General features: G+C 43.1%; 2 long non-coding RNA genes and 2 other non-coding genes across 5 annotated transcripts; 1 reads left to right on the top strand and 3 right to left on the bottom strand.

Moving 5' to 3' along the window:
• The first annotated feature begins 323 nt into the window (after window positions 1-323).
• On the top strand, window positions 324-1536 carry LOC130536836 (uncharacterized). 2 transcript variants are annotated; one of them, XR_008953483.1, is made up of 4 exons: window positions 324-386; window positions 461-614; window positions 842-1023; window positions 1335-1535. It is a non-coding gene; the product is annotated as an uncharacterized LOC130536836 (long non-coding RNA). The 2 variants fall into 2 exon arrangements; XR_008953482.1 differs by having other exon boundaries at window positions 340-614; window positions 1335-1536.
• Window positions 1537-8008: 6472 nt separating this feature from the next.
• LOC130536837 (uncharacterized) lies at window positions 8009-9521 on the bottom strand. The gene is made up of 3 exons (XR_008953484.1): window positions 9401-9521; window positions 8422-8592; window positions 8009-8251 (listed from the first exon to the last, which is right to left on the bottom strand). It is a non-coding gene; the product is annotated as an uncharacterized LOC130536837 (long non-coding RNA).
• Window positions 9522-17837: 8316 nt separating this feature from the next.
• On the bottom strand, window positions 17838-17978 carry LOC130536983 (U4 spliceosomal RNA). Its single transcript, XR_008953524.1, has one exon. It is a non-coding gene; the product is annotated as a U4 spliceosomal RNA (small nuclear RNA).
• Window positions 17979-18463: 485 nt separating this feature from the next.
• On the bottom strand, window positions 18464-18604 carry LOC130536982 (U4 spliceosomal RNA). The gene has a single exon (XR_008953523.1). It is a non-coding gene; the product is annotated as a U4 spliceosomal RNA (small nuclear RNA).
• Window positions 18605-24865: the final 6261 nt, after the last annotated feature.

Genomic DNA, 24865 nt, shown 5'->3' on the forward strand with positions numbered 1-24865 from the left:
GTTTGATGTTTGTGTTTTACAAAAGCGAATGAGGTGAATTCAATTCAGTTCAAGGCTCTTTGTGTTTTACAGAACACTGAGGCCTGACCCCCGGGCAAGCAACAGGGGTGAGGAAAAGCTACCTTTTAACAGGAAGAAACCTTGAGCAGGACCAGGCTCATATAAATCAAGTCTTTTCCTTTTCCCCTCTTCTGCCTGGGCCCCCTCCTTATTGTGTTTTCTGTCTGAAAGGGGATGGTGATCCTTGCTGATCAATCACCTGGCTAATTACACACTCCTGTCTCCAATCAGGCTCATTCTGCTGCTACATATATAGCCGTGCTCACCCATCTAGGAGGGGTTACATTGGGCAAATCCTCAACTCTGAAGAGGCACAACTCCTTTCTGTGTGTTTGGAATAACCTCTACTTCTGCTTCCTTAAAAAAAGAAAACTCCACCTGACTTTGTGCTTTGCTGCAGGCCTGAACTGCTCAGCTCTCCCTGCACGGCTGCGAGCTGCATTGCACCAATCAAGCGCGTGGACTGCATACTCTAGTCTCCGTATACTCTAGCAACAATAAAATGCCCCTTAAACCTGCACTGGAATTTAAGTGGCACTGATCTGAGCAGATCGGTAAGTTTCATTCAGATTATCTGGCTCTAACACTGAGACTGCTAAATATTGGACCACTTATCATACGTATGCATATATTTACACAATGGTACTCAATAACATCACCCGATTCTACGGTAAACTGCATCTAAACAACAATCGGTGGAGGCCCCAGCCTGCTGGAAGTTACGCAGACGATAATTTGCTCTGCTCAATCAATAACAATCAGCCAATTTGTCATTCTTTAGGGCTCTTATCTTTGTGGGGATTTGGCAGCTGCTTCTTGTCTTGAATGCTCCAGCAACAGCGCACACATGCACAGATGCACCTGAATGGTTGAGGAACAGAAGACTGACAGGAGAACGGGAACCAAATGTAATTCGATTGCTCGCTGAAGCCCTCGAGGCAGATGAGTGTTGACAACATGCAGGTAAATACAGGACACGGCACATGGCCAGGTGGAACACACACACACACACACACACACACACACACACACACACACACATACACACACACACACACACACACACACACACACACAGCTCTACAAAAGTCTTTTACACGCTGCACAACGGCCTTCTTTTGTTGCAGTAAATTGTATAGTATTAAGTGCTGTTTGAGGTGGGCGGCATCGTTGCTGCCACACACGTTGCACAAGCCGGCACCGGTGTCATTCCCTCACCACCCACCCTATTATCACTCAGTGACGCTCACGACCAACTTCTGCTTACTTTCAAGTGATATTTCCCGGAGCAAAGCTGGGGGATCAGATGAATTTAATCCGATTGTCACCATCGCACCAACTAAGAAATTGGATTACTTCTGGGAATATTTGAATTTCTAAAACTTGCACTGAAACATGAATCTGCTTCATCTGTTTTTGGAATAGATCTTAAAATACATGGCTGGAATCAAAACAAAGGCTTTTATTTATTTTTATTAGAATTCAAGGGTCTGAGTTAAGCACCCAGGAATGTTATTTAATATTTCTGACTGTATACTCAATTATCCTGTTTTATTTAATGTCCTCAAGGATATAAAAACATTCCATTTTAGGAATCAAAAGCCTTTTCATAACAGAGGAGTGTCCATGCATCTAAGCGTTTGGAAGCATTTAGTCTGAAGCTTCTGGTCATTTCCCTCCTGTCACAGTGGTAGCTGCTGGGTAAAATCTTTGATCAAGCGTTTCCAGTCATTGTCTTTAATATAGCCAGGCCTTCTTTAAAGGGCCACTTTCATTTGCTTACAGTCTCTCCTCCTCTGGGTTAGCTGCTCTTCAAACAGCTTGATTTTAAAAGACATTCGCAAAGACATTACCTGTTTCATCACATTAGGTCACCCTATCAGATGCACAGTTGTTTCTGCCTTGTTACTGCCTCTAACAACATCTCAAAGATGGAACAATTTGGACCCTGATTACACCTTCATTGTGTTTGACTCAAAAACAGCACCAACGAAAACAAGAGCTCGCAGACTAGGAATGAGATCCTGAATCCAGGGAGCCTCAAATCAAATCTGGAAACGTCAGAGGTGATACAATCTATCAGATTATATTAACCAGATGTGCAGTGACAGGCACAGCAGGTTCGTGGGGCAGACATCCTTCTGCAAACACCCAGACTGAAAATGGAATCACATGGCAACATCACAAATCTACAGTAAAATAACGTTTGTCGTATTTTGCTAGATATGTGATGCAAACCCATGTTTGATTCTGTCCCCTTTGTGTAGTTTAAACTGAGTGTTAGGTCGTCCATTATGATGTAACGCGCCACAAAGAGAACAAAATTATCACCACCGCCGTGGACACTTGTCTTTGATGGTGCGAGGAAACATTTGAAGAAGAACGGGAGACGCTCACCATTAAAGCCTGGTTGCCATGGCAGAGCTGACGCAAGAAGGGCCATCAGTGCTCCCAACTCAAACACAAACACGCAGACTTGTTGGCTATTTTAAGCAACACAAGACTGTAATTTGAGAGCTCCATTTTTGACCATTGTAGCCCAGCATGCAGCCGCCGCGGGGAGGAGATCAGAAGCAGACGGGGCTGGAGGATGGGGTCCGTTAGACTGGCAGGTGAGAGCAGGTGAGGGATAATGGGGGCGCAGCCCGCGGTGCCAGCAGGCAGGGTTAGGGAATCACTTGTTATCGCAGCCACCTTTGGCCCTTTAGCACTCTTTCATCTGCTTTCTCAGGGTAGAGACACGTCCAGACAAAGTGCTGTTATATTTGAAGAGGGTGAGATAAAAGTTTTTGGTTTTTTTTTCCCTTAAAATGTGTTTCTCCTGAAAATGTCGTGAGCTTTTTGGGGGGGACGGTAAAAATACTCTCAAAAGGTGATGTAATGTAGCGATGCACTTAACCTTTTGTCAAAAGCCACTTTCAATTCCTCCTGAGATGAGTGGGTGGGAGTCAGATCTATTCCTGATGTGGACCGGATTGCTTTTCAGACATCAATTAGTCTGGAAATAGCAGCCAGTCAGAAAGATTATTATTGGGGTGAATCAGAGAGGCGGCAGACACCTGCGCCACGCTGTTTATAATGGAAGACCTCGGGCAGCTGTCACGAACATCTGAGGAGGACGGGGCGATTCTGCAGAGCCTGTGATTTTCAACAAAGCTCCTCTGAGACAACCGCTTTCTCCTTCCCTTTCTTCTTTAAATGGGTTAATTAACTTAGCAAAGTCTACAGCTTATCTGCGTGAAGGCACTGTTATCTTGAGCGACGAGTCCACATGTTCTCACTCCCGACTCTAAAAAAAACAACAACCAAAAACGCTGGGTCAGGTGGCGCCGAGAGCCTCTCACAGCGATGCAGTTAGGTCGCCCTGTCTCTCTCTCGAGAGGCACTTTTCAACATACAGGCAGCTCAACAAGCAACAGCCAAAACAAGCAACAGTGGCAAGGAAAACTGACCTTTATACAGGAAGAAAGCTTGAGAAGAACAAGACAAATCACCCCTCTGATATGTCGGTGAAAAGCCTTTCTATCACATGTTTTTTTCCTGACATTTTGATTGATATTCAACACAATTTCTTTTTGTTAAAAGCTCTTTCTTCTATTAGCTGTAATTACTATTTGCTCTGACAAAACAGACAGTTTTCTCAGTACTGAGGCGCTTTAATAAATGGCTGGTAGTTTCAAAGAGGAAACGGGTTTTTTGGTTGTTTTTTTTTGGTGGTTCTGATTAAAAATGGGAGCCATCTGTGCAAGGTCCAGATGCCTGGGTTGCAAAGATATGCTTTATGTTTTTATGTTCGGTCACCTTGCAATACCGTTCTGAGTATTTTCAGATGCAGAATTGAGTCTCTGCGGAAGAACAAATGGAAGCATTTAATCATAAAACACAGAGTGGAAAGAATTAAAACACCAGGAAAGACTCGTGTTTGACAAAGGTCGTCATTTTACAGCCGCGGGAACTCTCCTCCGACACGTGGATCTGCATTAGTTCGTCTTTACCCTCTTTGCATCCTTTCTTACCTCCGATATAACAACTATTGACTTATTAGTGTCTTATTGCGTGTTTCCGTGGCAACCACACTGTTGTGAGCCCAGCTGTCCAAAGTGAGATAACAAAACTGGAGGCAGAGTTGAGAGGGGGGAGGGGGCTTGTGCAGTTTCAGTTATGATCCTGCAGATTTAAAAAGATGTGAAATAAGACGTGTGTCCATACCTGAGATCAGGTGAAGAATTTTGAAATGATCAATATCTGATTTAATGAGATTACAGATGGTGGTTGCTAATTAAAGTTGGGCCACAGGTATTCCTGCTTTTCCTTGCAGGCCCGACCTGCTCAAAGGTGTTTGGTTTAAATGGAAACATTAGTTGTTAAATTATAGTAATTTCTGTTCTTGGTATTGATTCACAAAATATCCATTCATCCGTATGAAGTGCTCCATATGCAACTCAGCCAAGGGACCCACTGAAATGTGTGTTTCCTTCTACTCTACATTTCCCGTGTCTAAAACATTACCATGGCAACCAGAGAGCAGAGAGGATTGCCCCTTTGCGTGCATTGAGCTCACTAAGGAAAGCGTTTCCTCTACCTCCTGCTGGTCTGCTGACAGCAAAACAAGATATTAATGCATAATTCTGATGATAACATATTCTGCATGAAATGTGCCACAAATGGGAAAGGTGGCCTATAATGATTCAAAAGCTGAGATGTGTTCGGACATGCACGAAGGATTTTATGTTTCACCACATCAAACATTGTTAGTAACCCCATATTGTTATAAAAAGAGCAATGGGTTTATTTTAAGACACACACAGGCTGAGCCACTCGTGACGGTCCAGTAATCAACAATCCTGCAACTGTTGAAGAGGATTAGCATTTCAAATCTTTAATCCTTAAATAATGTGCACTTAAATTTGTAATGAGCTGCATGACTTCCCAGATAGCATTGCTTGAATCTCAAAAGAAATCACAGTGCGTTGGAGTAAAATCCAGTCAGTGGGCCTTTGCTGCAATAATAAAGTGTAAAGACACTAGTGGTGATGTAAAATCTGCTATTTTGTCATAATTTACAATAAAGAATTGATATTAAGAGCGTTAAGATCTACTTATCAGGCAGTGTGATGGAGTTCTTCATTTAATTAAAGGCCTCTGATTAATTCCACTCATCTTTCTCTGGCATCTCAATAAGGGTTCGCAAAAATCACGCAGACGGCCGCACGGACGGTGACATTTCGTTATCGATTCCCAGTTTCAGCAGAGACGAAACGCCGTGGACGCAGCAGAGCAGGGAGATCCATCACGGCGGCCCTGCGATAAATGACAGGCGCAAATGTGGTCACATTCATGTTAAAGGTCATGTGTGACGCTGGCCACGCGACACACCTCTCAAACCAGTTAGCCGCTGTCATTACCTCCCCTCCCAGCTCAGCCAGCAGGGTGACAGCCAGCTAAATGTCACATCTGCCCTGCCAATGGATGTCAGTGGAGCGCACCAATAGCCGTGCCAGTCCATTATAAAGGGCCCATCTTGGTTTCGGTGCACAATAGCTGCTGTCATAATGTCACAGGCGTGCCCTGCCTCTGCAGACAATAGACAGCAGCCCACCCGCGCACAGGGTGAGTGTGTTGGGAATGATAAGAGTAGGAAACGGCTCCTATTGTCAGCCTCCATCTCCTACACCTTGGTTGCCTTTATTCCTCTTATTCAATTCTTTTACTGTGGTCGACATTGTTCATCTGACACTCTGAACTCTTAAAACTTCTATTTGAAAACGCTGTGATGAGGTGAGTGTTGCTGAGTGACAGCTTCCGATTTTAATTTCCAACTCATATATTACTGATCTTGTTCTATTTCAGATCATTTGGGGCTACAATATATGGGTCTCTCCATTCGGGATGGGGAGTAAACTTTTGATGTGGTGCAGGAACAATGTAATGTATAAGAAGATACAGTGTAAAGCAACTGACAAGAAAAAAAGATAGAATTTGCAACTATAATTGATGGAACTGTTCACTTGGCTCAGACACAATGAGGACACTTTCTTATAAGTTAGTTTCAAACTCTTTCAGCCCTCCGGCTGCCTCATCTCCCCCTCTTTGACCATCCAACCAGCATGAGGAGGGTCCTCCCATGAGCTTAGACCTGCTCCAAGTGATGTCTTGTGATGGTTGGCAGTCAGACTGGGTTTCTATAAAGCGCCGACAGACAAATGCTGATTGTCACAGACTCAACACAAAGTTGAAAATAATTCTTGGAAGCTTGAAGAAATAAGAAATGATTTCAATTGGCTCCACACCAAACAAAGGGTATTAATCTGGTGCACAGTAGGTGTTTAGGTCATTGCCACTATCGGCTATATCATGTACGCTTTGCTGGTTACATTTCGGTGTCCTAGGGTGAAGATAATTTCAGATTTTGTAGAAATTCTAGTCCAGAAAAGTTGCATTTTCACACAGCCGCTGACAGGTTTAAAAAAACGAGCTGACTCATTTGCCAGTTATTGAGGGATTATGCATCATTATGGACATTTGCGGAACATTTCTATCAAACTGTTGAGCCGCTTTCATTATTTGGTGAATTATTCCCTTTTTAGAAGCTAATCAGCCCGGCGTGGATTAGCTTCAGCTCATGTAATATTTATTTCAAGCTTCGGCTTCCCTGGAAGCAAAGCATGAAGAGGCACTCAGACTGTGCCAGTGGCATGCAAATAAATACCGCTTGGCATCAGCTAAATGCTACAATAATAAGCCATTATCTAGACATTTCCATTTGCACAAAACAAATGCAATACTCTAAAAATGCCAGCGTTGGGAAAAAATGAATAAATAAATTCCGGACGCAGCAGCACTGCATTCCTTCACTATCTGGTGTTCTTCCTGTTTCACGTTAGCCAGACATGTTGCACTCTGTCTGACCTTTAACTGGCCAGAGAATTAAAACTCTTATTTATATGCAGAGCAGCACATCATTAATATGTAAATACCTGCCAATTCTTCCCTGCTTTGGAGTTTAAAAGAAGGAATAGCTTGACCTTTGGTGACAACCTGCTGACAAAGTCAAGCTGGTGTGGCGGAGTGTTATTTGAAGTTAATTGCCCTTTGATCGAGTGGAGGTCCGATATTACTCTGTGTCGACGGGTTTGGCCGGTTTTAAAGCAGCGGTTTGGCAGTTTTCAGAAAAAAAGTCATATAATCCTAATACAACAACAGCAGATGGTGACACAAATAAAGCATGATTTCAAGTATTCAGCAGAAGATTCTTTCAGATTTTAAAGGGTCCCTCACTTCCACAGAAAGAAAGAACGCGAGTTATTCTCCTGGCTCAGCTTCCTTTTTTCTCATGGGGGTGAAACATTAGATTTTTGCAAAGTTCACTGGAAGAACTCTCTGCAAAGCACCAGCAGAGCATCTTTCATGTCTGTTCAGGTCAGTACCACCTGACTCTAATCGCTTCAGTCTGCAATTTCTCCAAGAGGGGATTAATGCAGCGACTCCCAGGCGATTTGCTTCAATTATGCAAGTGAAAGCCTGAACTTGCCTTCTCGTTGAGAAGAGAAGAAGGACAGTGGTCTTCCAAAGAGTGTATTAATTTCATGCAAATGATTTCAATCACTTAAAAGAATCTGTGTATAACACAAATTCAGTGGCTGGTTAATGGTCTTGGGTGACGTTAAGCTTTAGCCACTTTTAAATTCTGTTCTTGCCTCGGTTAGGAATCGTTTTCATGTGGTCCGAAAGTAAATTTCATGTCTATTTGGAGAAGAAGCATGAAAATGTCAGCTTTTGCTTCATAATGGCGTCCACATCAAAGTGAGACATCCAGACTGGAAGCAAGCGGATGGTATTTCAGGCTATTAAAAGCTCCCTCTGTCAACGCAGCTCATCACAGAGAGCCTAAATATAGATAATAAGTCTGTTCAGGTCTCTGGCTTATGGAATTAAATGATACGTCTGCTCATATTAAATCTTTCCTTTAATGTGCGTTGGAGTTTTTTTTTAATGTAACACTCTATTGTTTAAATCAAGCCCTGAAATTCACTTCCAGATATCTCACTGCATCAGTTTGACCAGGTAGGACATTATCTTATGGATGGCTTTCCCCCACAATGGGCGACTAATGGAACCCTCGCTGATGTCCCAGCTTAATGCATGTCCTCCCACGCAGGCCTCCAGCAGCGTCCTCCTCTCGTCAGTGTGGCTGCAGATTATAATTACCAGTCAGGTCCAAATTTCAAAGAAAGATGAAATGAAACGGTTTAGACACCATTGTGCTGCTCTAAAACCTATTCTTTAGATGTTTTTTCCTTTGGCTGCTTTTATAAATAGAGTCATTGTCAAAACAATAAATCTGTCATGTGAAAGTGGAACCTGTGAAGATGGCATGTTGGCTCTGGGTCGGCGTAGCCCTGCTCCTGCTCCTCTGGTTTCCTCCCACGCTTTAACCGGCTGCTAACAGCTGTTTAGACCCTTGACCGGTCCAGGGTGGATTCCTGACTCCCACCCATTAACGACTGGGAAAGATCCACTTTTCTTCCACACCTGTCATTTATAAGCAAAGAAGCAGATGAAAGCTTGTGACAAAAGCAGGTGGGGAAAAAAAGGAAATTTTCGGATTTCTGAAGCATTTCTGGTGCCCCCCACTCCCCAATCCCAATCCCCATCCCCACCACCACTGGTCTAACCCTGGCTCGATTGTCCTGATTCATCCTAATAGCAGCTGTGGTTTAAATGCAGAGACCAAAGAAAAGGTGCAGAAGACAGAGGACACCGTTTCCGTCCTCTGGCTCTTCAGTTAATTTCCCAAATGGCTTTGAGGGCAGAGATGGGCTGAACCTCTGCGGAGACAGACAGAGGCTGCCATTTAAGACCCTATTTGTTGTCCTCCCCAAGACCCATTTAATTTGTTGGTCCCGGAGCCTCTAGAGCTACAGATTAGACACGCGCCAGAGGCTGTAGTTCCTGTTTTTGTTTCTTTCCAGCTGAGGACAACAGCACCACTTTCTCCTCAAACATAGTTCTTATATATATATATATGTTTTTTTATTCTCTGCTCCACTGGGAAACCCACATGAATGAATGATTCTGGGCCTGTGTTCTCCCGATCAACAGATCCGTCATCTTAATACGTTTGTCTTCCCTCACAGTCTCACTCCGCACACTGTGGGTAAATGTTGCGTTCGCGTCGTCACCGACCGGGCCGCCATTCACACAAAGAGGGTGATGGATCTCATCTGAGTTGGCCCTGGAAGGTGCACATTTGTAGCTAAACCTACAAACCTCTCTCGTTTATCGGCTTTATGTCTCAAAATGCCGTTTAAATCTGACACTCTGATGTGTTCTACTTCACCGGGCTGGGAGGTTGAGGAACCGTGGAGAAGCATCTCATTTGCCATTCGGCGTTTCCAGCCAGTCAGAGGGAATCCATGAGTCTGTCAGAGGAACAGCCAGACTTAGAGAGCCCACCTCCCCACAGCTTATCTGGAGTACCGTGACCACCCTGTAACCAGACTATACCAGCTGCTTATCATCAGCTCTGGCTGATAGCACCCCGTTATAAGGTCACAGCACTAAGTCAGCCAGTAGTTCTATGTGGTAAGTACTAACCTTCAAAATCATCAAGATTCCAGGTGACAGTCTGGTCAAAATACATCTACAAGCTTAAGTTTTTTAAATTTGGGTTAATAAAGAGGTCCAGTAGTGTAGATGTCTTTCGATCTTGTAGATTGAGGTTAGTTTGTCCAGGAGACTTACATTTCCCCGAAACCTTGGCTGTTAACTTGAGGCTCCTCCCAGTCTGTTTACAGGACTGCAGTAGTCCATTTACCAGCCAACTCTCACGTTCCTGTATATTCTGTACATTTTTCTATTCTAGGGGGATCCAATCCTGGGTTCTGACCTTTATACATGAGGTATGTAGTCGCTGAATTAGCTGTTCCACGAGAATCCCCTTTTCCTTTGCTACACCACCAACATCCCTTTGTTTACTTTAGTCACTACAGTTTGTAAAAGCAACACTTTTTGCGTCTCATTGTCTCTTGCCGGGTAAATTATTCATCAGTAATCACATTGTTGTAGCATAATTATCACTGTCTGACACCAACACCTCAGCTGTATCTTAGCAACTGCTGAGAAATGCTCTTCAAAGACACCCCCCCCCCCCATCCAGGTTGTTAATTTCACTGCGTTTCGGCTCTAAATCTGAAAGAAACGCCGACGTGTGTGTGAGCAGAGTGGGGCAAATCTTTGGGGACGTTACCTGTTGAGGAGGGGACTGGAGCGGCTCCATGAACTCGCTGGTCTGGGAGATGAAAAAAAGCCCTCCTGGCTGCACTCCTCCATTATTCATCCACCTTTCTGAGCTGCACATGTCAGCGGGGACGGCAGGCAACCGACCCAGACCGCAGCCTGGAGGAGTCGGCCTCGGTCTCAGTCAGCTGGCGGTTCAGATGGCTGCGAATGGCAGCCAACACAAACAGGAGGGCGGCTTTAAAGAGTGGGAAAGAGGACATTGTTGAGATTTTCTTTGTGGAGGCTTCAATTCAGTGAAGCGGCTGTTGGAACCTTGGAGTCAGGACACTATTTCAGCCCGATATCGTTCTGAAATGGGGAGATTTTGGCCTCAATGTTTGATATTAATTGTAAAGTTTAGTTTATCATTTTACTGTGAGACTATATTTTCCAAAATGCTACCAACACAGGGGACAATCACCGTTTCATTAGTAGAATTTCTTAAAATCACTTCACAGAATATGCAAATCTGGCCACAATGCTGAAAACAGGGTTTTTCTTCAACCAATTAGTTATATTAGTCATATAAAATAGATCTGCAACGGTGGGAAAAGAGGATTTTATCTGTGGCATCATTAGAGCTTCAAATATGAATTTGAATGGTATGATTCAGCTGATCTGATGGCGTTATAAAGCACTTGTTAGCACACCCTTGAGTTGTGCAGGTAGGAATTATCTTCAGCTTCTTAAATCTCACGGCTCTGATTAAAATTTGCTTGCCCGGTTTGAGCTTCGGTGATCAATGACAGAGGAGGCCGTTTGTCGCCGATGATTTTGGGACATTCGCCACATCAGGCGCTTAAGACTCCACGTCTCACTTCCTCTCAGTCTCGCTAATGTTTCTCTCGGTGCTGCTTCAACGAGGTCGGATGATTCGGCTAACAGATCAGCCTATTTCCTGTGGCTGCTCCACAGTGGATATTCTGCTTATCAGATGAAGGCAGCTTTCCATGTGCTCTCACTTCAGCTGACATTTAAAGGGTTACTGGGCTGATAGCTCTATACGTGGTTATTTATCTCCCGCTGCTTGAATTGCTTTTTCAACATCTGAGATATTTACTGATTTCCTGCCACAGACAATTGTCCATCCAGGAAAGGTGTGATTTTATCAGGGTGTGTTACTTTGTAAGCTGCAAATCTATACCTCAATTTCAGCGCTTGATGCTATGATGGCCACCTAACTACAAAAGCCATGAAAACACATCATGGTGAATGTGTATACTTCAGGCTAGCCTGTGCCAGTAGGTGGCGCTAGGCTGTGTTTGACTTCTAAAATCGGAACCAGAACATCTTGGTTACAGGCTCGTGTGTCAGAATAGTGTCGAAAATCGATGCAGTGACACATTTCCTATAATATACCTGAAATATAAAACTCTGCAGGAAATATGGCCGTACAGATTTGTTGGTTTTTTTTAAAATGCCTGACAGGCTTTGAGATGTGAATATGCAGTCGAGCTGGCAGAACTCAAAATACTTCCAGTAAATTGGATTTTCCTGAGGAGGCTTTCAAATTGATACCAAATACTATAAAAATAGGAGACATGTCCAAACCTCTTAAACAAGAAAGACAAACAAGAGGCTGATATTTCAATAAACATTTACCAGTGTAAAAATTCATGTTTATTAGTCAAAGTCTTTTCAAAGCTGGACAGAAGATGGCAGATGGTGTTGTCTGTTCACGCTCAGCATCTGATACTATTACCAGTTTCATTTCATCTGCAGGTTTTACTCATCACCACTCACATCGGTTGCATAAGACGTTTGTTATTCACTGTCAGCATTACAATATTTGCAGTTCCACGAGACGGTTGAATCATTTTTAATACATAACCGCAAACAGAGGCTGTTTCGTGATGACTTTTCTTCTGGGTTCGCCAGTTTCTTAAAAAGAGAAACATCCTTCCAAGATCAGGTTCTGTTGTCTGATTATTCACTGGGATGAGAGTCTGTCTGACAGGAGATTTGTCATGGACGTTGACCATGTACTGTCGCTCCATCACGCCCGTGCGTCCGCAGACCGGGACTCAGGTGCAGGACATGTCGGAGATGACCCCGAGCCGACAGAGAAAGGTCAGAGGTTAGAACAGAAATGGTAAAGCAGTGGAAGTCTGCTGGTTTCTGCATGTTTCTGACATCACCAGCAGATCCACGTTCTGATGGAGTGACTGAAGTAATGTTAAATGCAGTGGCTACCCTTCAGCGACAGGTCAACTGGGTAAAATACGGCATGCATTAGCATAAGGAGCATCCCGGATCTTCAATCGCTGCCCCTGGTGCTCAGCCACCAGGATGGGATGGCTAGGACATTACTGAAAAGGCTACATAACATAAATGTCAGCAGAGCATAAAAGGATCTGTCCTTTAGATTCAAGCTGCTCTGTAGGGATCGGGACTTTTTATGGCTCTTCCTCCGGTATCTCGCGCTATATCTCGCGTTTTGCATCGATGTTTCATCCATCTAAAATGAAAGTGTGGCGAGACACACATTGATTTTCCCAAAACAGAAAATATTCCATGATGATTAAAAAAAAGAACATAGCTTCTTTTCACATTTATACTTTTACTATTTGTCCCGATTACTAGATTATTAAGTGTTTGACCAAAACCTCAGAAAATGTGAGGAATTTAGCCATAAGTGCCTTTTCACTGAGATTCCTCTCGATTTATTTTCCGAATTGTGAAACACCTGTAGGAGTCCGAATGTTGTGCTTGTTCCATCTTAAAGGCATCGCTGAAATGACAACATATAGGTCTAATAAGCAGCCTTTGCTCGCACCGTTCATGTGGATTTCTTGTAAAGGAAAACAAGCACATCCTTGGCCAAGACATCAACAGTCTGTTAACCACCTACCCTGCCGTGTAAAACGGTCTCTGCAGGCAAGGCGGCGGCAGGAATAGCAACACGGAGTTTGGCAAGAAATCCCAGTCTTATGAAACTGCTCTGCAGCCTCTGCCGTTAATTCTGCGTTTTGAGTGGGAACGATGGCTTGTGCGAAGTGAAACGTGTGAGGTGTACTCCGAATTTTATTTTTGAAAGTGCAAGAGATGTTAGCGATGAGTTCTGCTGAGTCCGGCCTGATGTTACCTTGAAATTCTCATATTTTCATCAAATATGAAAAAAAAAACCCTAACCCTAACATTCAGAGTTGAATTCTTTTTGTATTCTTTGACTGAGCTACGTTTAGCTTCACAGCTAACTAAGCTAACCGCTGCTATACTTGTTAACAGTGAGCTAAAAAGATTTGCCAGACTTTGTATAATATCTGATTAGTGCTAACTCAATTAAGAACTGTCATTCACGCATGTCATGTTTCAGAAAGTAAAAGTAAAAATTCCTATCGTACATCTGCACTTTCACTGGCATTAACCCGATTACAGACACTATTTAAATATTGAGACCAGTCAGTTGTGCAGTTTTAACTTGAAGCGTGGCTGATAATTAATTGAGGTTAATTTGAGCCTCATTCCATAACTTCCTGGTCTTGGCTCGTCCTGCTGGGACATCGCCCCTTTGATCAGCACCCCAACGCTCCCCTGAGATTGGACGTCATGTGATCCCTGCGAAGCGGCACCGGGAGCCATTTTTAGCTGGCTTTAACAAGCAGGGAGACAGGAACAGATGAGGCGCGGTATGAGGGGCATGACACGGGGACGCGGGAGTAATAAACTCGCACCTGATGTCCCTGCCGCGAAAACGTGTACCTTGTTAAGATCTGATCCGACAAGAGTTACCTATATCGGAACGCTGGTGCAGGTTGAGCTTTCCTTGAAAACACGTCGGCACCGTGTTGCAGTGTGGACGTGCACACCGCTGTGATTTAGAGGCGCTTATTAAAAAGAATTGTACTGTCGGGGTGCTTTGCGTATGAGGAGTAAAAACACCAAAGTTTACTTCTGATTAACGTGCACGCACAGACTCGGTTCTTAAAATCCGCAGTGGGCAGTAATCTGGTCAAAGAAATCCAATTAAAAGCTCCCAGATCGCGAGGAAAGGCCGCGGCCTCGGTTAACAAGCTATTTCAAAGAGCTGCAGGCCGGTGGAGGACATCATGAGGTGCTTTGGAAGAACCTGGGTTTCCTTCAGTGAAGTTTAGGAAAGGCAAGTTTGGATGGAAAACAGCCTGAGCAACATTGACCTCTCTCACTGTTCAGGTAAAGATGGTCCGATATTAACGGGAGAATAATAAAGCTGATTGGGGGCGACCCCCAGAGTCCCAGCCGGTAAATAAGAACCATTTGGCGTTAAAGGACTGGAGCAGATTTTATAGGCTGTGTAGAATGAGCTGTTCACTTTTAAGGTTTCTGTTCAGTGGTGTGGCCTCTTCATATCCTGGTTGGATTTAAGGAGAATGAAGGCCAGGGAGGAACTTCACAGGTAAAACAGTCAGGTTTTTCACAAATGGAGATAGATCAAAGCGCTAAATATGAGACTGAAGTCCCACTCTTCCGGGGAAAGGCTGGCGTTGCCTATGGAAGTCGAGACTTTGACTCACAGAACAGCTACAAATAACCTGTTGACCAAAAGAAATCAAAGACTCTTATAGGGTTTCTAACAAAGCTTTTTCTTTTTACATTTGGGGGTGAGGGGCACAAAAACATCCGAACCTGTGAGGAGGAAGCTGAGCAAAAGCAAGAAGCTGTGTGAAGGGAAATGATTAGTTTACTGTTTATTTGACTCGGTGCTCCTCGGTTTCAGTTATAAACTCTGAAGGCTCGCTGCTATTTTTGGAGAGGCCATAAATTGAAACAACTGGGTCTTGTTACCAAAGAAGGTAACGGCTAATCTGTAGGTATGTGTAAAAAACAGCCGCATTGTCATGCAGCTGTCTTGTGTCAGGCAGCAAACAAGGCTGGAACATCACTGTAGCATGGTGCCTTTCAGGATTCCAGATGAGATACACAGAATAATCATAAATAAACTAGCCAGCAGCTAGGCTAGCAGTCTGGCTACATGGTAACAATAGCTTTAAGCCACTGTAATGCTGGTCATTCACCATAAACACCAACAACAAAAACAACAACACCATAAACTCCATCTCTTTTTCAATGAGTGCAAAGCCTCACTGTGCTGTATTTTTTGTCTTGTTTATTTGCACGGTCCTCTGGGAAGAGGGCCTTAAGGGAGCCGTGACTGCACCCACAGCAAGTACCGGGACCTGGTGGGGATGTGCAGGGACAGAGGCTGCAGGACATATGGACATTGGGTTACAGAGACTTGAGTCCTAGTGAATCTGTGAGCAGTTTCTTTAAAGTAGGGTTCAGACAGAGAGCTTTAGACCACCAAGTTTAGTTCACATTTAGATGAAAAGCTTGATAACTAGACACATTATGTGCTCATTGAGCTTTTAAGATCTCAGGTTTGTTCCATTTCAGATGGACTTGAGTGCGCCATGAAAACCAAAATAGGCACTGAAAACTCTTTATATTATTGATCATATTAAGTGTAAAGTGACTCAAATACTCCACTTTATATATTTGTCCTCTTAGCAGCATTTTTCTAAACTTTCCCAAGTAAAAACTGGCTGTCCATATTCTGCTTCCTCAGCATTTCAGTTAGAGACGTACTCACTTTGGATTTGGCTCTAATCTTAAATTCTCAAGTTAATAAATTAATACATTGGGTGGTATTATTCCGTTACCCAGAAATGACCCAATAACAAACAATATGAAGACTGGACGTCTGCAACCGAACAAACCCATTTCTTGTTCTGGTTTCCTGCTTTTGTTCAACAGAACCGAGAAAACGAAGAACAAACTATTCTTCTAACGATGAATTGTGTGAATCTCTCCTCTTGTGGCTCCTCCTCCTGTGTAGACATGGTTCAACATTATTCAGCAGCCCAAATTTAACCTCACGAAGGGGAAGTTTGAGTGTGTTTTCCTGCCCAGCTGCCAACGCTAAAACGAATAACCAATTCACACAATGTCGCATGTTCCCTCAAAGAATTGAGCCCGGAGTGAAAGAGAGCAGATACTCTGGTTTCCATAGCAATCGTCAGCCCAGTCACATGGTTACCTAGGAACTAGTCCTGCGATGTAATCTATTTATTATGAACAGTTAGGAACATTTTATTGTTTATATTGAGAAAGATGGTTGCAAAGATCTGGGGGAAAATGTGTCATACACTAAAAAACACTGATCTGAAGTGTTTATGAGAAAACGCTGGGTCACCTGAGGGTCAAGTGGACCGGCTGCAGGTTCCATTTGTTGCAAATTAGTCAATACATGCGTCATGGGTAGAAAAGTCAGTTGTGTCTTTACCTGTGGTAAACACGAGCACATATTCTTCTACTCAGACCAAACGTTCTGCTCAGATTTAAGGATTAGTTTGACACTGAGATAAATGAAAATTTCTTATCTCAAGGTGGGGGCGTAAGTTGGTGTTCATGCTCATCAGCCTAATGAGAAGACTTGATTGCACCTCCGCCCCAGATCCTCTTCTAATCAGAGATAAGCGTAATTATAATTCTACTAGGGTGTTAAAATCACGACTGAAATGTTACTTTTTTAACTTCCCCCCTAAAATATCTTACTCATCTTTCAAAGAATGATGAGCTACACGTTCAAACATTAATATACTGTATATCAGTCTAATATTTCAAAGTAGCTCTTATATCTCAACGTTCAACACAACAGCGCCCTCTATTGTTAATAATTGGAATTTTGTGTAGAGGACGTGTAGTTGTTTTGTCTGCCATCGATGTGGTGGGAAAAACTAAAATATGTTTGAAAAATAATAAGGATAATAATAAAAACAATAATTAATTAGAGAAAGGTTTATGGTTTAAATTGGAGAATTTCAATTCAACTCCACGTGCTGTTGACACAATAATCACCATGGACTGATCTCATCACATTTTCATTAATACCACATCAGTCTCCGTAGAGACCGTCAAAAATTGCCATAGTCAATTCAAGTCGTCCAGGCGGGGTATTGGGTAAAGTTTGCCTCGGATAAACTTCATAGACTTCCTGGGAACAAGATATACCTCCGTTATGGGTTTAAAGATGCAACAATTGCAGTTACCATTCAACAATAGAGACCGGTTAACCTCTGCATGCAGAGGCGCTGCCTTTTTCAACCAAACTTCTGAATTAATCACAAGATTAATATTAGTGGTAATTGAACTTGGAGTGCGAATTTCAAAAATGGTGAATGGTCAAACGCCAAAATCTGTAGATTATAAACAAACAAAAAGGTCATGGGGCGAAGCGGAAGTGACGCATATGCCTGTGCGTCTTTATTTAGGTCCGCCAACATTCAGCTCACAACCGTCTGACTTTATTTTATTAATCACATTCATAAGAGGGGAAACAGAAATGTTATAATTTGTAGCACGTACATATATCAGGATACACATCAATGTTGGGAATCTTTGTCTACGGTATACATACAGTGTTATCACGCCGGGTTAGAGAACCTATGGCTTGCTCTAGAGCTAGCGAAAGAAAGACGGTATTTATTAATATATTGCTGTCGTTTACAAAATATCAGTCTCCGTAGAGACCGTCAAAAATTGCCTTAGCCGACTATATTTCAAGTCGTCCAGGCGGGGTATTGGGTAAAGTTTTCAACCAGCAATAATCGCGCCTCGGATAAACCTCATAGGCTACGATACTGCCACTGCGCAAAGCTGTGGGACGGACGCTGGTGAAGGGAAGTCCCCGGAACCAACATACACTTCTGTTATGGTTTTACCAATTTCAATGACGAAACATTTCAGTAAATTAGACATAATAACTTGTTTATTGTTGGAAAAGCAAGCATAGACGCATGATTAAATGAACCGGATACATTACAAGTGTGAAATGTTACCGTTTCCAGAGTATAACACAAGCATCGATGATATATAAAGGGAACGATAGTTGTTTCAATCTACACCTAACAGGAAACTGATTTTTCCAGCGTAAAATTATTTAAATATCTTCAAATAATAACTATTACGTACCAGCGAGAGGAAATGACATAGCACGTCTCCTTTAAAGGCTCGTGGAAGAGAACGTACACGGTTCAAGACAGAAGTAATATATTTAAATAGATGACGACGTTGTCTCCAACAAAGTATCAATGGTTTCGAACTCTAAAGTTTTCTTACGATTTATATTTGACATGAAAATCAGTCTCCGTAGAGACCGTCAAAAATTGCCATAGCCGACTATATTTCAAGTCGTCCAGGCGGGGTATTGGGTAAAGTTTTCAACTAGCAATAATCGCGCCTCGGATAAACCTCATAGGCTACGATACTGCCACTGCGCAAAGCTAACGATAGGTGAGACGGCTGTCGTGAGCCTTTCCACTGCATGTGTGTCTAGGTTATGGTTTCTGTTTGTAAATATGAGACAAATGAACCAAAAAGCAAAAAGGAATCAGCGTGCATATATATATACGCATCTGCAATAACAGGCAAGTTGCTATTCAACATTAATGCCACTTGGTTTTTATAAAAATGATATTCGCGCAAAGCATCATGGGATGCAACACATATTTTGCGACGCCTGTCTGCGAGCCTCACCTTTTCTTTTATTTATACATCCAAAGCATCTTGCGTTGCACACAGATCTTTATTACTCTACTTCGTATCATATAACTATAAAAATGCACATTATCGCAGTGAAAACTTTAAGTATAATCAAAGGTAGCCCTTAAGATCCAAAGTCGCGCGACAGATTAAAGTTTAATATACACCAAAGGACAGGAATTTCTTTCAAAAACAAAAATCCTTTTCGTGAAGAAACAAACATCACAGCTCCTCCTGAAAAAGAAATAATGCAATAATGAATAGAACAGAATAGGTGAAGAATTAATACTTTGGCTTTGTTCCATGAACAATGCTATGCTACAAAATCACCAGCAGGTGTCAGTAGAGATAAAAACAAGTTCTGTAAACGTTTAGGTACAGATGCATGACATCCTAACCTACTTTCAGATAAAATTCAAAAACATTACATAATCATATTAAGACATACACTGAATGAATATTCATATACTGATCAGGAAGCGTTACCAAAGTTAGTGTTTACATTTTGAAGCACCTGAAAAGTTGCAGCCCTGGGCACCGGCCTTTTGCAATTGAAATTTTCTTATCAGTTTCCCCATGACTATTATTGATCAATCAATCAATTATTCAATCAAGAAATCAATCAATCAATCAATCTTTATTTATATAGCATCTGTTAAAATCAAAATTGTTTCTAGGTGCTTAACAGAATCCCAGGACCTGACCCCCAACAAGAAACAGTGGCAAGGAAAAACTCCCCTTTAACAGGAATTCCTGTTAATTGCTTCTTAAAAAGCCTTGAGCAGGAACTGCTCATGTAGGGAAACCATCCTGCCGGCTGGGTAGAGAGAGAGGAGAAGGGGCAGAACAGGTAGAAGAGAGAATAGGCAGAGATCATAGAAATATACTGTATTAATAGTACAAGCTGCTGCTATAAGAGTCGAGACGACACTCTGAAAGCTAATAAAGTTAAACTATAAACTTGTGCAAACCCAACAACCTGCAAATGACACCTGATTAACCATAATGCGAGACTTAGATGATAATGTTGATCTCAAGTTTAGCAAAGGCTTTGAAAATGTGGAAAAACTCCCAAACCTGAAATTGACAATGTGATGTAGTCAGAGGACCAAATGTTTCCAAGTTTATTTTCTTTTCTTAAATAATTTTCCTATGCATGATGTCATGCTGGCTCAATAAAATGTGGCTCAATAAATCATGCTAGTTGAACTAATTCATTAATTTAATGAAGAACAAACTCAAATATCGGACTGACCGACCATGTCTCAGCCACAGCAAGCTCTCCACAAAGCTACTGTATTTTTTGGTAGACCTGGAAATGAACAGTCTAATATCTCTAAGAGTCACTAATATAGAGGTTCCAAAAGTTCGGATCCCTGGTCTAATGGCTCATAACCCTTGAGTATTTGTGTGCATTTTGCAGGCCCTGCTTTGTAGGCTCCTGTAATTTCACTGTCTGGGTATGGTGATACACCTTTTCACTTGTGAGGCTCCTGTGTGATAATGCAGGTGCTTGCAGGTGCTCAGGAGATAAGCGTTGGTGCGCCAGATGTTAAAGCTGCCCGGGATGACACATTAGGCAGGGATTTTCTCCTGCCAGAATGTCAGGCCAGTGAGGTTCATGGAGGTATAGACTTGGATCACCGTCAGGCACAGGTAAGTACGCAGATAAGGGGATTACACCATGTTTGCACCAAGTAATCTAAAATGAATGCTGTCAGCCTGTGTTTCATACCCACCTGGAAAGCCCAAATTTCTCTTCTCTCAGCCCTTGTAACACATTTCCCAAGCCAAGCTCAATTTTCACGATGATCCTTTAAACTCAGCTTAAGAAGCATTTTAGGTCACACTGACTTATGGTCATTTAAAAAAAAAAAGCGACAGCAATAATCTCTTCCAATTCTCCGAAGGCACCTGATTGCTGCCTTGCATGAATGTTTTCCTCTGCCCAGTGATGGATGGGGTTCTGTCCTCGCCTGGGTGTAAACGAGGTCTGTTTTGGTGCTTCCTTGCTGCAGAGCTTGACCTGTTGAACAAATATGGATCTTTGAGGCGGGTCTAAATCTCCTCGGGCCTCCCCGCTGGCAGGCTGGCAGATGAAAATAGAGTGTAACAGATGGCTTAGCTGTTTCTGCCATTCAGCGCAGGCTGCCAGGCAGCCCACATAATACCGTGCCATCCAAATGGGGCTCAGTGGGCAGCCCGTAGTCTTCAGCATGCTGAGCAGTATTTCCCTCCAAACCATCAATCACTGGGCTCTATAAAGAACCAGAGACAGAGGGGAAAAAATCAATATCATATATTCAGGTCACAATCTAACCTATATTACACCGTCTGAAGATGCTGCTGCTAACAGGCTGTTTGGTAGACTGTTGCCAACCAGGCTGATCCAGCTTAGACCTCAAAGCGCTGCGTTCCCCCGATAATCAGACATCTGCAGCACTTGTAGAGGACGTAAAATCTATTTGAAGTGCTGATGTCACTGTCTCTGCTGGGGATGGATGCGCCCGGCGCCTGCGTGCTCTGCCCGCGTCTCCATTTACCTGCACTCTGGTGCGCACAGGCCTCTTTGTTATCTGGACTGCATCACATCAGGGTTGTTATGAGGACATTTATTGATGCCAAGAGAGCTTCTGTTTCTTCTCAGAGCTGAGCCACCTGGACAACGCGGGACGAGGTGGGCAAACTGTGATTAGATTGTGTTATGAGCAGAGGGGGGGAACAATGACATTTTTCTTGGTGAAGTGACAGCTCAGCCAGCGCCAGGGTACATCTGATAAGGAAAGACAAATGTCGCTTATGAATCCTCTCTTTGCTCCAAGGTCAGAGACATCCCAGTGTTTCTGTTTCACTCCCCACATACATGGGTCGGACTGATGACGTATGTTTGCTATTATTGCAGATAGAAGCTACATTCACCCAGCAAACTTTGAATTCCAATATGGTAGCTTTCTGTCACACATGAAGTCGGATACACATGCTTCCAGGCTGTTCTCACCAGCCTACACACTGATGCCACTCTGCTATTTCCAGCCTGAGTCAGGATGACACCATAAGTCAGTGTGCAGATTTCACTCCAAACCTGGTGTTTCTGGCTCACGCGTGGACCCCGCGTACTCAGCAGCTACTAGAAAGTTATCTTCGCCTGGATCAGATGACCTCCACTGTCCCACTGGGTCTTTCTTCACACCTTTATCCTCATCCACCAGCATGACAGCTGTGTGTGTGTGTGTGTGTGTGTGAGAGAGAAAGAGAAAGAGAACTCCTCCATCTGTTTTTTCTGTGTCCCGGTACAAAAAATCTGGAAACTTTCATACTACAAAATTTGTACATTACATTAATACAGTACATTAATGCTCATGACTGTGTAAATCTAAATAATATGAGTCAAAATGTTAAAAAAAACAAACTGAAAAAATTGTTACTGTAAGAATGCTGAATAGACAGATATTTACGCCATGTGATGCACTAAAAAGTGCATGTGCCACCGATAGGGGGCAGTCTGTCCCCGTTGCAAACGGTCTCCACGCCGTGAACCTTGGCTCTGACACGACCACTACATCACTGTGGACGCCTGAGATGCTGTGTCATAAATAGGGAAGCGCCGTGTATTGATAGTCAAACATTTCATGGCCCGGACCAGCTAAGGGGTTACTGCCTGACAAATGGAGCAGTTTGACACCGGGATGATAACGGATCATCACTATTCAGGCAACATAAAAATCGAGCTCCGGAAATGTTCAGACGCATTCGTCAAAATGTCATCACAAGGAGCTACCAAGCAGACCAAAAAGAAACTATATTCGACTTTAGGACATTTAGATTGCTTTGACTTGGCTGGGTTTTTTTCCCCCTGGCCTCCAGCTTCCTCAGGCCAAGAATGTTCCAGGTATCAGCAGGTGCACATTATTCTTTAGACAAAGAGGTTCGGACATATTGAACTCAGACCCAAAACAACTGAGCTCCACGCCCCCCTCCTCCAGCTCTATCTGTGATAGGGAACTGTTTGTCTCATCCGCTCTACCTCTGGGTGTCTGTTTGCCTGACACTTGTCCAGCTTGGCCTAGTTTCTCCTTGATCTCATCAGTCAGCGTGGAGACCTGTGAAGGCCATCTCCCCATCTCGCTGTGTGAGTCCCTGCCAGCTCGGTGCCTGTGTCAGCAGTTCGGGGACTGACTCACCGCCAGGCTTTATCCACTCTTTGCTCTAGGACCCACCAGGCAAAGGCAGCATGTCTCCCCAAACAGACACCCTCATTTGCATGGCCATAAATCACTCTCAACACTGATGCCCGGGCAGACAACAAGGCACGTGCAGTTACAACAACTCACTGTGCAAATTTGCAGAGATATTAAGCTCTGACTGTTCTATCCAGTCACACTTCAGCAGCGCCTGCATGCATACAGCCTGTATTTGACATCAAAATGTCCCCTCTGCTGCACAAATGTGTCAGAACTCTGACGTTTTTACTATCAAAGACTGAAACGGGTCTGATTGAAGGCACTCACAGAGCAACCATTGATTGCTGTGCTCTTTGGAAATGAGTTTGCTTTAAAATTAGCCTGTTTGTTCTCAACGATTCAGCAGCTAATGTTGGGGGAGGGCACATCAATAATTTCGAGACTCTTGTAGGGAAGACAGGCAAATGGAGCAGAGTGAAATAAATGAAGGGGTCTGCTCTTGAAAATGTTTAAGAATGATAAGATATTCACAGGATTTTTCTTTGCCGTGATCTATTGGCTAATGCATGAAAAACTCATCTAATTGACCATTTTCCTTAGTTTGGCGTCAGATAATTGCACCATTTAGTTTCCGCATATACACTGGGTCAAAATAATGTCAATATTTTGGTATGCGATTAATTATGGGGATAGTTCAATGAATATTTTGGATGAAGACAGCCGCTTCCAACCCTTCAGCTGTCACCCTGATTCAAAGAATGTGACTGGAAATTTGTTGCTGATGCTCAAAGGGTCAGAAAAAAAATGACATTTGGAAAAACTCTAAAGCTGCTGGCTTCCCTCTGGAGAACTGACAGATGCCCCTGTCAACAGCCACCGAGAGGCGAGTCCTTCCCACAGCAGAATTTTGACAAAAGCTGTCCACAGTGAGGCTTATTGATTATGCTGAGCAAAGACGGGGCTGTTTCTGAGTATGCTCCTCCACAAAAGGCCATTTTAGATTTGTTGGCCTTGGTAAAATGACTTGTAACTGGACACTGAATAGACATTTTCAGTCACACTGTTAATGAGGAGTTCTGGGTTCCTGCATGCAGACTGTCACAGTTGGCTTGCTGGTAGCAAAAGGAGAGAAAACAAACAGAAAATGTGACATTGGTAATGATTTAAGGGGGGAACAACATTACTTAAGCCCTTTCCCCTGCAGAATATTTCACTTTATTGAGTTCACAGAGATGACACCGCACAGATTTAGTTTTAATTAGCTTCTGCATTTAACTGTATAATCACTCCTACTCCATGCTGATGACTTTAAAGCCTAAGATAACTGCAGTTTATTTTGAGTGGTTACGGATATATGATTTGACTATTCTTTTTTTTTTCTGATAGATATATCTATTTTCACATTTTGACAATGGAAATCTAGGGATGATGTTTTATACTTAAGATACTTTGGGTAACCTATTTTGGAGGTTTTGCAACAGGTTTTGGAGGCTTGAGATCTGCAATTTACGCAAATGCTAGAGCACAGAGTGAACTCCAGTTATAGACTGGTGTTGTGGACATTTAGGACCCCTCCAAGGGGGTGAGTGAGGTTCCGTTTCGAACAAGCGCTTTCCCAAAATTTGGCGCTGGCGAACACGCGCCAGAACTTGTTCCGTGACTCTGTTAGCGGTTCTTGGTATTTACTGTCCGCGCGACATCTCCTGCGCGTGCACACTCACACACTGTGGTTAGAGCCGGCGGTGAATGAAGTGGGAGGGGGATAATTCCTCCCCCTTTCCCTCTCTCTCTCCCTATCTCTCTTTCCTCGCGCTCCCTCCCTG

The sequence above is a fragment of the Takifugu flavidus genome, chromosome 13 (genome assembly GCF_003711565.1).
Source record: "Takifugu flavidus isolate HTHZ2018 chromosome 13, ASM371156v2, whole genome shotgun sequence".
Lineage (NCBI taxonomy): Eukaryota > Metazoa > Chordata > Actinopteri > Tetraodontiformes > Tetraodontidae > Takifugu > Takifugu flavidus.